Source organism: Martes martes, assembly GCF_963455335.1.
Source record: "Martes martes genome assembly, chromosome: 3".
Taxonomy (NCBI): Eukaryota; Metazoa; Chordata; class Mammalia; order Carnivora; family Mustelidae; genus Martes; species Martes martes.
Window position 1 is genome coordinate 62,642,337 of NC_137890.1, and position 13,857 is coordinate 62,656,193.

At 42.1% G+C, this 13,857-nt stretch overlaps 1 protein-coding gene across 5 annotated transcripts in view; it reads right to left on the reverse strand.

Annotated features, from left to right (window-relative positions):
- Positions 1–7,127: 7,127 nt before the first annotated feature.
- Positions 7,128–13,857, reverse strand: part of LOC308339389 (uncharacterized protein) — a 115,386-nt gene continuing 108,656 nt past the window's right edge. For all 5 annotated transcript variants that reach the window (XR_013966504.1, XR_013966505.1, XR_013966506.1 and 2 more), the window contains one exon: positions 7,128–7,235. The gene's annotated coding sequence lies outside the window, so the exon portion shown is untranslated. The remainder of the gene's footprint in view (positions 7,236–13,857) is intronic.

Sequence of the window (13,857 nt, forward strand, 5' to 3'; positions counted from 1 at the left end):
CTCTGCAGAACTGATGTTCACCAGAAATTAGTGAAAATGTAGAACTAAATTAATTCAAATACTTAACACATGACAGGAAAGGGCACTGATTTACAAGCTTAATTCCCACACATTTAAACCTTTTAAAATAAAGCATATTTCTATAATATAAAAGGTAAAAAAGACATGAGGTGAAGAGTCTGGCTCACCTACTCCCACCTGTTTATTTGTCCAGCTCCAAATGGAGAATATTTGTATGCACATATAATCAAATACAAATACTCTCCCAGAGTATTTTTATATATGTACGTACACACAAATATGAATACATGTTATTCCCCACTTCTGTGTTACAGAAATGGTTGCATACCACAGCACTTTCCTGTGCCTTGCATTTTTAAAAATACATGTCGAAATCTTATTTGACTCATCAATTAGTAAAAAACCAGTAAAATGTTACAGCTGATTCAAAGTAAACGACAAGCCACTGTGGAAAACAGTATGGAGTTTCCTCACAAAATTAGAAAGAGAATTACTGTATAGTCCAGTAATTTTGCTACTAGGTATTTACCCAAAGAACATTAAGCACCAATTTGAAGAGCTATATACACCCTTATGTTTACTGCAGCATTATTTACAATAGCCAATACATGGAGGCAATCCACGTGTGTACTGATAGACGAATAGGTAAGGAAAATGTAGTGAAGATGTATTTATACAGGTATACAGACACACAATGGAACGTTGCTCAGCTGTAATTAAAAAAGAAATGAAATCTTGGCATTTGCAACAGTGTGGATGGACCTATAGGGATGCTAAGTGAAACAGAGAAACAAATGTATTTCACTCATGTGGAATTTAAAAATATAAATGACAGGGAAAAAGGAGACAAAAAATCAGACTCTTCAATACAGAGAACAAGCTGATGGCTGCCATAAGGGAGGTGGGTAGGGGCATGGGTGAAATAAAGGGGAATAAAGAGTACGCGTATCATTTTTAAAATTAACATATAATGTATTATTTGTTTCAGGGGCACAGGTATGTGAATTATCCGTCTTACATGATTCACAGCACTCGCCATAGCACATACCCTCCTCAATGTCCATAAATTTTTTTTTAAGATTTTATTTATTTATTTGAGAGAGACAGAGAAAAAAAAGCATGAGCAAGGGAGAGGCAGAGGGAGAAGTAGGCTCCCCGCTGAGCAGGGAACCTGACACAGGGCTCTATCCCAGGACTCTGGGGTCACGACCTGAGCCAAAGGCAGACATTTAACAGACTGAGTGACACTTAACAGACCCAGGTGACCCATGAGAGTATACTTATCTTGATGATAATATACTTATCTTGATGAACACTCAGTAATATATAAAATTATTGAATCATTATATTGTACACATGAAGCTAATATAAACTAACATATGTTATACTTCAATTAAAAAAAATACTGCGGGGGCGCCTGGGTGGCTCAGTGGGTTAAAGCCTCTACCATCGGCTCAGGTCATGACCTCAGGGTCCTGGGATCGAGCCCCGCATTGGGCTCTCTGCTCAGCGGGGAGCCTGCTTCCCTTCTTCTCTCTCTGGCTGCCTCTCTGCCTACTTGTGATCTCTGTCAAATAAATAAAATCTAAAAAAAAAAAAAAATACTGCGCATCTATAGGGAAATAAAGATTGATGACATGAGTTTATAAACAGATACAAAATGGTTTAATCAGTCGCCTGGGTGGCTCAGTTGGTTAAGTGACTGCCTTTGGTTCAGGTCATGATCCCGGAGTCCAGGGATTGAGTACTGCTTCGGGCTCCCTGCTCAGCGGGGAGTCTGCTTCTCCCTCTGACCTTCCCCCTCTCATGCTCTCTCTCTCTCTCATTCTCTCTCTCCCAAATAAATAAATACATAAAATCTTTAAAAATGGTTTAATAATCAATCGCTTTCCACTAGATTCAACTAATTTGTATTTTTATGTACAAAAATTATTTACAGTATTATTACTTTTCTACAACTTAGAGTTATAAAGAGCTTAAAGACCATGAGAGGTAGAGATAATCCCAGAAGGGTGCACAAGTCAAACTACTGCTCACTGCAAACGCTTTCACCCTTTTTTCTGACAGTCTCCCCATGCCCCTTCTGTTTTGATCTTAACAATCTCAAAGGAAGATTATTCTTACTCCAAAAGAAGGCTGGTGTCTCTAACACTGAATCACGAAGAAATGGGAAATCTGAACAGACCAATTACTAGTAATGAAACTGAATCAGTCATCCAATAAGTCCCAACAAACTAAAGCTCAGGACCAGATAGAATCACAGGTGAATTCTGCTACACATTTAAAGAAGAGTTAATACCTATTCTCCTGAAACTATCCCAAAAAATAGAAGGCGAAGGAAAACTTCCATATATATTCTATAAGGTCAGCATTACCCATACCAAGACCAGACTAAAGTCACAATTAAAGAAACAACAAACAAATAAATAAAACTACAGGCCAATATTCCCCATGAACTTAGATAGGTATACAAATCCTCAACAAAATATTAGCAAAGTACATTCAACAATAAAAAGATCATTTGCCACGATCAGTGGGATTTATTTTGGGAATGCAAGCATGGTTCAATATTTTCAAATCAGTCAGCATGGTACACCGCATTAGCAAGAGGAGGATAAAAATTATATGATGGTTGCTTTTTTGTTGCTGGGAAGATGGCAGAGTAGGAGGATCCTGTGCTAACCTTGTCCCCTACACACACACCAAGATAACAGCCACATCAGTGCAACAAACTCTGAAAAGGACCCAAAGACTGGCAGAACAGACTTTCCACAGTAGAGAGGAGGCCACATCAAAAAGGTAGGTGAGGTGAAGACACAGTTGAGAACCAACCCCCCGGTAAGACTATCCATGAAGAGGAGGGAACCCACCCCAAGCATGGAGATGCAAGAGGCTCAGACCACAGAGCAGGCACAGGGAACCTGCGCTGAGAAGAGAAGACAAGTCCCCATAACATTTGGCTTTGAAAACTAGTGGGGCTTAATAGGTTTTTAGGACCAGCAGGGCTCAACTCTGGGCCCTTTATTTATCTACTTGCGTATAATTAACATAAGTACTGTATTGGTTTCAGGTGTACAGTATAAGGATTCAACAATTCTATACAATCAAGGTCAGTGTACTATTAATCATCTTTATCTATTTCACCAATCCCCTACCCCACTTACCTTCTGGCAGCTAGCTTGTTCTCTGTATTTAAGACTCTAGTTTTTTGTCTTTTTCTTTGTTGTTTCTTAAATTACATATGTGAATGAAATCATATGGTACTTGTCTTTCTCTGATTGACTTATTGCATTGAACACTATACCCTCTAGGTCCATTCATGTTCTTCTAAAGAAAGGATGTCATTCTTTTTTTATGACCGAGTAATATTCCATTATACGTATGTGTATATGCACCTTCTCTTTATGCATTTATCCATTGGCGGACACTTGAGTTGCTTCCATATACTGGCTATTGTAAATAATGCTGCAATAAACATCGGGGGTATATATAGCTTTTGAAATTAGTGTTTCCATATTCTTTGGGTAAATACCCGGTAGTGGAATTACTGGGTCATATGGTAATTCTACTTTTAATTTCGTGAGGAAACACTATAGTATTGCCCACAGTGCTTGCACCTCTATGTCTACTGCAGCATTACTTACAATAGCCAAGACGTGGCTATTGTACTCAAGTGTCCATTGTTAGATGAATAAAGTGGTGGTGTGTATGCATACATAGAACGGAATATTATTCACCCATAAAAAGAATGAGATTTTGCCACTTGTGACAACATGGATGGACCTACAGGGTATTATGCTAAGTGAAATAAGCCAGACCAGAAAAGGACAAATACCATGTAGTTTTGCTTATATGTGGAATCTAAAAAATAAAACAAACAAACAAAAATGAACGAACAAACAAAAAGTAGAACCAGACCTGTAAATACAGAGAACAAACTGATGGTTGCCAAAGGGGAGGCAGGTGGGGAGAGGCACAAAACAGGTGAAGGAGAGTGGGGGATACAGGCTTCCAGTCATGGAATGAGTAAGTCTTGGGGGATAAAAGGTACAGCATAGGAAACACAGTGAGTGACACTCTAATAGTGTTGTATGGTGAAGGATGGCAGCTACACTTGGGAGCATAACATAATGTATAGACTTGTCGAATCACTAGCTTATGTATCTAAAATGAATGTAACTTTTTAAAAAAGATTTTATTTATTTATTTGACAGACAGAGATCACAAGTAGGCAGAGAGGCAGGCAGAGAGAGAGGGGGAAGCAGGCTCCCTGCTAAGCCAAGAGCTGGATGCGGGGCTCGATCCCAGGACCCTGAGATCATGACCCGAGCCGAAGACAGAGGCTTAACCAACTGAGCCACTCAGGCACCCCTAAAATGAATGTAACATTTTGTGTCAAGTATATTTCAATAGAGAAAATGTTTGTAAAAGTAAGGGGGAGACAACTCTTAGGGTCCGTGATCAAAGGAGCGAGACTGATACAAAGCGAAGGTCAAGCAAAGCTTTATTTCGCGCCAAGCATCAGGAATCAAACTGACTGGTAAGGGCTATCTCTTACTAAGAGATGACGATGACGACCCCGACAGGGCCGCTCCCCAGAAGGACACTCTGGACGAGGCCGCTCTCCGACGAAGCCGCTCTGCACGAGGCCGCTCTGGACGAGACTGCTCAGAGGAGGCTGCTGTCGATGAGGCCACTCCCTGGAGGGAGGCTGCTCTGGCAAGCACTCCCGAGGACTCTGACAGCTCTTACTGACTGCTCTTACAGCTCTCGATGACTCCTACAGCTGATAGCTCTCGCTGACAGCTCTCACAGCTCTTGCTTCTCCAGCGAGACCGCTCCCGACGAGGCCCACAGCTCCTACTCCTACAGGGGACAGCTCTTACTCCCTGGAAGGAGGCTGCTCAGGCAAGGCCACTCCCCGGAGGGAGGCTGCACTGGCAAGGCCTCTTGACGGCTCTCACAGCTCCGACTGGCAGCTCTTACTGCTCCGGCGAGACTTCGAGAGACTGCCCCTACTAGCCTCGCAAACCAACTTTTATAGAGGCACTTTTAGCCGGGCTATACACAGGTAGCCAATGAGATTGCAATACACGGGCGGCCAATTGAATTTCAATTTACACTAGTAGATATATGTGTGCCCCTCTGATTGGATGTCTTCACCTGGCCTGACCCGCCCCTCCATCTAGGCTTTGCAAGGAAGTTCCTCTGGGAGGGGCAGGGTCAATCTAAGTTCACTGCAACAATATGGCTCCCTCTGATTAAGTAGGCCCTTACACCCTACCTTCTGACACCTGTTGGACAAGCCTGGCTCTGCCTGGGGAGGTGTGGCAACACCTGGAATTCTGAGTGAGGTCAGCCATTATGACCACGACAACCCTCTCCCTCCTAATTCACACACAACCAAGGAAACAGTCATAATGGACTCTCTAGAGGACTTTGCAGTCTGCAAAGCGTTTTCACCAACAGTTGCTAATTTTTATACACAGGCAGCCTTCTGCCCGAATGGGCCGTGTTTCAAGGGTCTGCCTGCACAATGCTTGTTTGGAAACCTAGACAAAATTTTCCACAGAAACAATGCTCCTGGGTTGACATTTGTTTTCACAAGCCAGAAACTGATGCAATCCGATTGTGGTAATCCATTAAAACTCCTCACCACCACCTCTGTGTGTGTGGTGGGGAGGAAGGGATATAGAAATAATTTGAAAAAAGCACTTTATACTTTAACTGTAATCTGTTTTACTATGCAGTTTATATATATATTTAAAGGATTCTTTTATTTCTGAATAATTGGATGAAATGTTAAAAAATATATATCTAGCTCTTATTTTTTGTGATTCCCCAGAAGTCTAAAAATACAAGCCTGTTTGGATGGATACCAGTGCTCCGGCACCATACTACTCATGAGGGACCCGGCACCTCCACACGGGCCATGGTTTAACTTTGGGGAGTCAGAGCATCGCTCCCTGCTGCACCTCGGGCAGTGAGAGTGAAGCCCCAGCCCACCCCCACTGTGGCGAGCCTGTTCTGCCGCCTCCCCTGTGAACTGCGCAGGAAGCGGGGTGGTTGATGGAGAATTAAAGACTTGAGGATGGTTCTCCCCCTCCCCTTCCCTTTCATTTCTTAAGTCCCAGAGATGGAAGATCTAATTTTCCTGCCTCTCTGCATGATGGCAGATCCCAGTCTCTCTCCGGACATTCTTGAAGCAGGAGAACAGTCAGCTCTTTAAAATTGGTCAGGATTTTTACTCCTGGTAGTAACTAATAGAAGCTAGGAGGCTGAAAGACGTCCCTCCTCCCCACCACCGCCCCGAGCCCAGGTTTCTCCCAACCCCCTTTCTGTGTTTCCGTAGATTCCAGTAAGGAAGACCTGGGTGGTGCTCCTTAGGAAGCTATCCTTGACCTTGACCCTCAGCTGGCAGGGTCAAGTCTGTGTGTGCCCCAACACTGTGGTCAGCTCTTTATATCCATGCGCACGCATTCCTCTCCTTCTTGAGGGCAGAGAAACACTAGCAGGGGGCTTGCCCAAAGCAGGCACTTGGTAGTTATTTCTAAAAGAGAATTTGTGGCAACAAATTTCCTTTGTTGTTTGGTTTTGAAGACACCTTTGTGTATTTAAGACATATCAAGACATCTCGAGTTGCTGGGGATGAGGGGACTAAGGGTGCAGGAGGGAGGGGAGAGAGAGAGACCAGGATGATGAGAGGGAAAAGAAGGTTTCTGAAAGGCTCATGTGAGCAAATGATACAGGGCTGCCAGATGAACCCTGAACTAGAGGTGGACATGAGGGAGAGGTGGTCTCCAGAGCTCGTGAGCCCTTCCTCTCTTCTCCATCAGAGGTCCTATTCTTGAAAGCCCACCCTGGGCTGAAGCCAAGGCAGCAGTGAGAATAGAAAAACGAAGGGGATGGAGCCCCCCACAAACTGGTGAAGAGAGGACATCTAAGGGCTTCTGGGCTCTTCCACTGGGAGGGGTTACACGTGAGGATGCATAAAAGGACAGCCATGAGTTGGGATTGTTGGTACACACACGGGAGCAACCATCCCACGCCTCCAGAGTCAGAACATTGTCCTCCTGGCCAACTCATCAATGACACATAAAACACATACCATGAATTGAATGAATGACGATTTTTTTAATCTTGAGTGTTTTTCTTGGAGGGAGAGTCGTGTTGTAGATATTTTTCACATCTGCAAAATATCCAACGTATCTATTCTGCAAAATAACAGAAGACTCAATTTAAGTGGAGGTGAAAAGTCTATCCTCAGCATTCCTGATTTTGTTTTTGTTTTTACATAGAATTTAGGGAGAATCATTAATGAAAGAAACATTTATTGAGTGCCATTATATGACTAGGCATGCTTATGTTTGTTGCCTCATGACTGAATATCTCCCTTAGAAGAAAAGTTCTGAACTCTGTGCTGTGGGGAAGGAACAAGAAGGGAGCCACATGTTGCTCCTATAGGCCACTTTCTACTGAACGGACACCTAACCAGACCCAGGGAAAGAGCTACAACATTTCACCAAGACGTAGTTAATACGACTGTGGAAAAGCTCAGTCTGGGTGGAGGCTTAACTGTGACTAAGTTCAAGGAAGGTTTGTGCTCTGGCACACATTTGTGCTCCTAATCACGAAAGGACTTGAGCTCCACACACCTCTAACGAAGATACATATGCTCTTGTCCCTGTGGCCAGCTTGAGTGTATTTTTTAAAGATTTTATTTACTTATTTGAGAGAGAATGTGTGCAGTAGAGAGACCAAGAGCATGGAGAGGAGCAGAAGGAGAGGGAGAAGCAGACTCCCCAATGAACAGAGAGCCCCAGGGTCATGACCCAAGCTGAAGGTAAACACTTAACTGACTGAGCCACCCACATGCCCCAGAAATTGGATATTACTAAGGTATCATTAAGGTATATATTTTTTAAAGATTTTATTTATTCATTTGACAGACAGAGATCACAAGTAGGCAGAGAGGCAGGCAGAGAGAGAGAGGAAAGGACGCAGGTTCCCTGCTGAGCAGAGAGCCCGATGCAGGGCTCGATCCCAGACCCCGGGTCCATGACCTGAGCTGAAGGCAGAGGCCTTAACCCACTGAGCCACCCAGGTGCCCCAAGGTATGATATTTTTATTTTTTAAAGATTTATTTGTTTGTTTTAGAGGGGCAGAGGGGCGGAAGTAGAGGGAGAGAGAGAATCTCAAGCAGACTTCCCCATGGAATGTAGAGCCCGTTGCAGGGCTTGATCTCATGACCCGAGATTATGACCTTGAGCTGAAATTAAGAGTTAGATTCTTATCCAACTGAGCCACCCAGGTGCCCCTTAAGATATAATATTTTTAGATATGATCAATGGTGTTATGGTATTTTTACCCTCGAGAGTCTATGTGAATGCCACACTAAAATACTTGTGAGATAAAATGACCCGATGACTGGGATTTCCTCCACAGTCATCTGAGATCTGTGGAGAAGGGGTGTGTGTGTGTGTGTGTGTGTGTGTGTGTGTGCATGTGAGGAGAGTGGGGAGGGAATGAATGCAACATGATAAAACGATGGTTGAAGTGGTGCGAGGACTACAAGGGGATTTATTATAGGATTGTCTCAGCTTTTTATGTTTGAAATTATTCACCATAAAATATTGTTGAAAGGATAAAATAGGGTAACTGCATATATTTCACATGGATTTTCTGAGTATTAAATGAGATAATATTTGTCAAAGTATAACAGTGTCTGGAATAGAATAGGTTTGGTAAGATGTTAATTTCCCCTTTTTCTTTCAAAATACGGCAGCCCCCTCTTGTCTCTTTGATTCTCCCCCCCACACACACACAGTAAGCATCAGTGAAGACAGCTTTAAAAAAAAAAAATCAATAGTCTCCCATTTAAAAATGACTTTCTAGTGACTAAACTGGGAAATTTTTTTTTTTTTAATTAACTGAAGATTATTTTTCCAGGGAAGCTTCTTCCCTATCTGGAAATTTGTTCCTGAGTCTGGAAGTTCTCTAGAATTCCACTTCTCTAGTGCTTGAAGGAGGACTGAGTTAGTGGGAATAGTAGAAATAGCCGCTGAGGACTATGGGTCTTGCTTGCGGGGGACGAGAGCTCTCTTAGAGACTCTGCAGGGAAAAGGGGATCGGGTGTCAGCAATAAAAACACAGCTCTGTCAGAGCCACGCCACTTATTTAGGCTTTGGTCTCCATAAGGGAGTTCCTTGGGACGGTGGGCTACTGCAAGCTGTGGATACCGCGGTTCGTGGAGATGGCGCGACCCCTCTACGAACTGGCAAAGGGAGGACTTACTATGGTAGAGTGGACAGCTGAGGCACAAGAGAGGGACTGAGACTAACCCTGGTTGGCCTTCTGTGCTTGAAACATGTTTCTTCTTTCCTAGGCTTTACTTTCCACTTAATAAGCTGGATAATCCCCATAAAAAGAAAATACAGAAAATTTACTGTCAGGAGTTTGCAGTCGAGCTTCATTTTAAGTCATAGCGGATACTGATAGAAGTTTCCTCTTTAGGATACAATATGTTCTCCACAATCCCTGCCACACATTTATGTCTCCTAACCCTCCTTGCTTGCAGGTATATTTATATTTACATACACATATTTTTTACAGCATTAAATATATACAAAGTAAAATGTTAGTGGTGCTTTTTCTTTTCTGAAGGAGGTATGCCAGGGTTGAGAGAACTACTGTTTCTGGGGACTGTGTGCCAAAGTTAAGAGTTTGAAAAGAGGGGAGGAGTCAATATGGTGGAGAAGTAGCAGGCTGAGACGACATCGGGTAGCAGGAGATCAGCTAGATAGCTTATCTAACCATTGTGAACACCTACAAATCCAACGGGAAATCGAAGAGAAGAAGAGCAACAATTCTAGAAACAGAAAATCAATCACTTTCTGAAAGGTAGGACCTGTGGAGAAGTGAATCCAAAGCGACGGGAAGACAGACCGCAGGAGAGGGGCCGGCTCCCTGCAAGCGGCGGAGCCACGGAGCACAAAATCAGGACTTTTAAAAGTCTGCTCCAAGGAGGGACATCAGTTCTCAACCGGTATCAAAAGATTGAGATCATTCCCTGCATATTTACAGACCACAATGCTCTGAAGCTAGAACTCAATCACAAGGGGAAATTTGGAAAGAACGCAAATACATGGAGACTAAACAGCATCCTTCTAAAAAATGAATGGGTCAACCAGGAAATTAAAGAAGAATTGAAAAAGTTCATGGAAACCAATGATAATGAAAACACAACGGTTCAAAATCTGTGGGACACAACAAAGGCAGTCCTGAGAGGAAAATATATAGCAGTACAAGCCTTTCTCAAGAAACAAGAAAGGTCTCAAAGACACAACCTAACCCTACACCTAAAGGAGCTGGAGAAAGAACCACAAAGAAAGCCTAAACCCAGCAGGAGAAGAGAAATCATAAAGATCAGAGCAGAAATCAATGAAATAGAAACTAAAAAAAACAATAGAACAAATCAACAAAACTAGGAGCTGGTTCTTTGAAAGAATTAATAAGACTGACAAACCCCTGGCCAGACTTATCAAAAAGAAAAGAGAAAGGACCCAAATAAATAAAATCATGAATGAAAGAGGAGAGATCACAACCAACACCAAAGAAATACAAACAATTATAAGAACATACTACGAGCAACTCTACGCCAACAAATTTGACAACCTGGAAGAAATGGATACATTTCTAGAGACATATAAACTACCACAACTGAACCAGGAAGAAATAGATCACCTGAACAGACCCATCAAGAGTAAGGAGATTGAAACAGTCATCAAAAATCTCCAAACAAAAGTCCAGGACCAGACGGCTTCCCAGGGGAATTCTACCAAACATTTAAAGAAGAATTAATTCCTATTCTGAAACTCTTCCAAAAAGTAGAAATGGAAGGAAAACTTCCAAACTCATTTTATGAGGCATCACCTTGATCCCAAAACCAGACAAGGATCCCACCAAAAAAGAGAATTACAGACCAGTATCCTTGATGAACACAGATGCGAAAATTCTCACCAAAATATTGGCCAATAGGATCCAACAGTACATTAAAAGGATTATTCACCACGACCGAGTGGGATTTATTCCAGGGCTGCAAGGTTGGTTCAACGTCCGCAAATCCATCATTGTGATACAATACATTAATAAAAGAAAGAATAAGAACCATAGGATACTCTCAATAGATGCTGAAAAAGCATTTGACAAAGTGCAGCATCCCTTCCTGATTAAAACTCTTCAAAGTGTAGGGATCGAGGGCACATACCTCAATATTATCAAAGCCATCTATGAAAAACCCACTGCAAATATCGTTCTCAATGGAGAAAAACTGAAAGCTTTTCTGCTAAGGTCAGGAACACGGCAGGGATGTCCGTTATCACCACTGCTGTTCAGCATAGTACTAGAAGTCCTAGCCTCAGCAATCAGACAACAAAAAGAAATTAAAGGGATCCAAATTGGCAAAGAAAAAGTCAAACTATCACTCTTTGCAGATGATATGATACTATATGTGGAAAACCCAAAAGGCTCCACTCCAAAACTGCTAGAACTTGTACAGGAATTCAGTAACGTGGCAGGATATAAAGTCAATGCACGGAAATCCGCCGCATTTCTTTACACTAACAAAAAGAAGAAAGAGAAATTGAGGAGTCAGTCCCATTTACAATTGCACCCAAAACCGTAAGATACCTAGGAATAAATCTAACCAAAGAGGCAAAGAATCTATACTCAGAAAACTATAAAGTACTCATGAAAGAAATTGAGGAAGACACAAAGAAATGGAAAAATATTCCATGCTCATGGATTGGAAGAACAAATATTGTGAAAATGTCTATTCTACACATTTAATGCAATCCCTATCAAAATCCCATCCATTTTTTTTAAAGAAATAGAACAACAGAACAAATAGAACAGTAGAACAAATAATCCTAAAATTTATATGGAACCAGAAAAGACCTCGAATAGCTAAAGGAATATTGAAAAAGAAAGCCAAAGTCGGTGGCATCACAATTCCAGACTTCAAGCTCTATTACAAAGCTGTCATCATCAAGACAGTATGGTACTGGCACAAAAACAGACATATAGATCAATGGTACAGAATAGAGAGCCCAGAAATAGGCCCTCAACTCTACGGTCAACTAATCTTCAACAAAGCAGGAAGGAATGTCGAATGGATAAAAGACAGCCTCTTCAACAAGTGGTGCTGGGAAAATGGACAGCCACATGCAGAAACATGAAATTGGACCATTTCCTTACACCACACACGAAAATAGACTCAAAATGGATGAAGGACCTCAATGTGAGAAAGGAATCCATCCAAATCCTTGAGGAGAATGCAGGCAGCAACCTCTTTGACCTCAACTGCAGCAACTTCTTCCTAGGAACATCGCCAAAGGCAACAGAAGCAAGGGCAAAAATGAACTATTGGGATTTCATCAAGATCAAAAGCTTTTGCACAGCAAAGGAAACAGTCCACAAAACCAAAAGACAACTGACAGAATGGGAGAAGATATTTGCAAACGACATATCAGATAAAGGGCTAGTATCCAAAATCTATAAAGAGCTTATCCAACTCAACACCCAAAGAACAAATAATCCAATCAAGAAATGGGCAGAGGACATGAACAGACATTTCTGCAAAGAAGATATCCAGATGGCCAACAGACACATGAAAAAATGCTCCACATCACTCGGCATCAGGGAAATACAAATCAAAACCACAAGGAGATACCACCTCACACCAGTCAGAATGGCTAAAATTAACAAGTCAAGAAATGACATGCTGGCGAGGATGCGGAGAGAGGGGGAACCCTCCTACACTGCTGGTGGGAATGCAAGCTGGTGCAACCACTCTGGAAAAGAGTGTGGAGGTTCCTCAAAAAACTGAAAATAGAGCTACCCTACGACCCAGCGATTGCACTACTGGGTATATATCCTAAAGATACAAACGTGGTGCTCCGAAGGAGCACATGCACCCAAACGTTTATAGCAGCAATGTCCACAATAGCCAAACCATGGAAAGAACCTAGATGTCCATCAACAGATGAATGGATAAAGAAGAGGTGGTACATATACACAATAGAATACTATGCAGCCATCAAAAGACATGAAATCTTGCCATTTGCGACGATGTGGATGGAACTAGAGGGTATTATGCTTAGCGAAATAAGATCGGAGAAAGACAACTATCATATGATCTCTTTGATATGAGGAAGTGGAGATGCAATGTGGGGGGGTTGGGGGCAGGTAGGAAAAGAAAAAATGAAAGAAGATGGGATCAGGAGGGAGACAAACCATAAAAGACTCAATCTCAAAAAACAGACTGAGGGTTGCTGGGGGGAGGGGGGAACGGAGAGGGTGGTGGGGATATGGACATTGGGGAGGGTATGGGCTATGATGAGTGCTGCGAAATGTGTAAACCTGGCGATTCACAGACCCGTACCCCTGGGGATAAAAATACATTATATGTTTATTAAAATAAATAAATAAATTTTTAAAAAAGTTTCAAAAGAACTTTCATATCAAAATAACATTTAAAATGATTCCTCACAATGTTGGTGTGAGGTTTATTATGTATTTTGGGGTAAGTAGTCCCTGCTTTCACATTTGTAATGTCAGATTAAAGAGGTCATTTCTAAGCTATTTAACAAACCTCCGATTGGCACCAGAACAAGGTTGGAGCCCATAGGACTGTTCCTATAAGCAGTCCCCGCAGAGCTTGTGATACAAGCTTCAATTACACACGCAGTCCTTGGAGGACAAGAGAATCTGGGTAAACATAAGCAGACGTTACAGTAGATTCTTTCTCTTTGTAACGTCACCGTGAAGTCAAAGGAA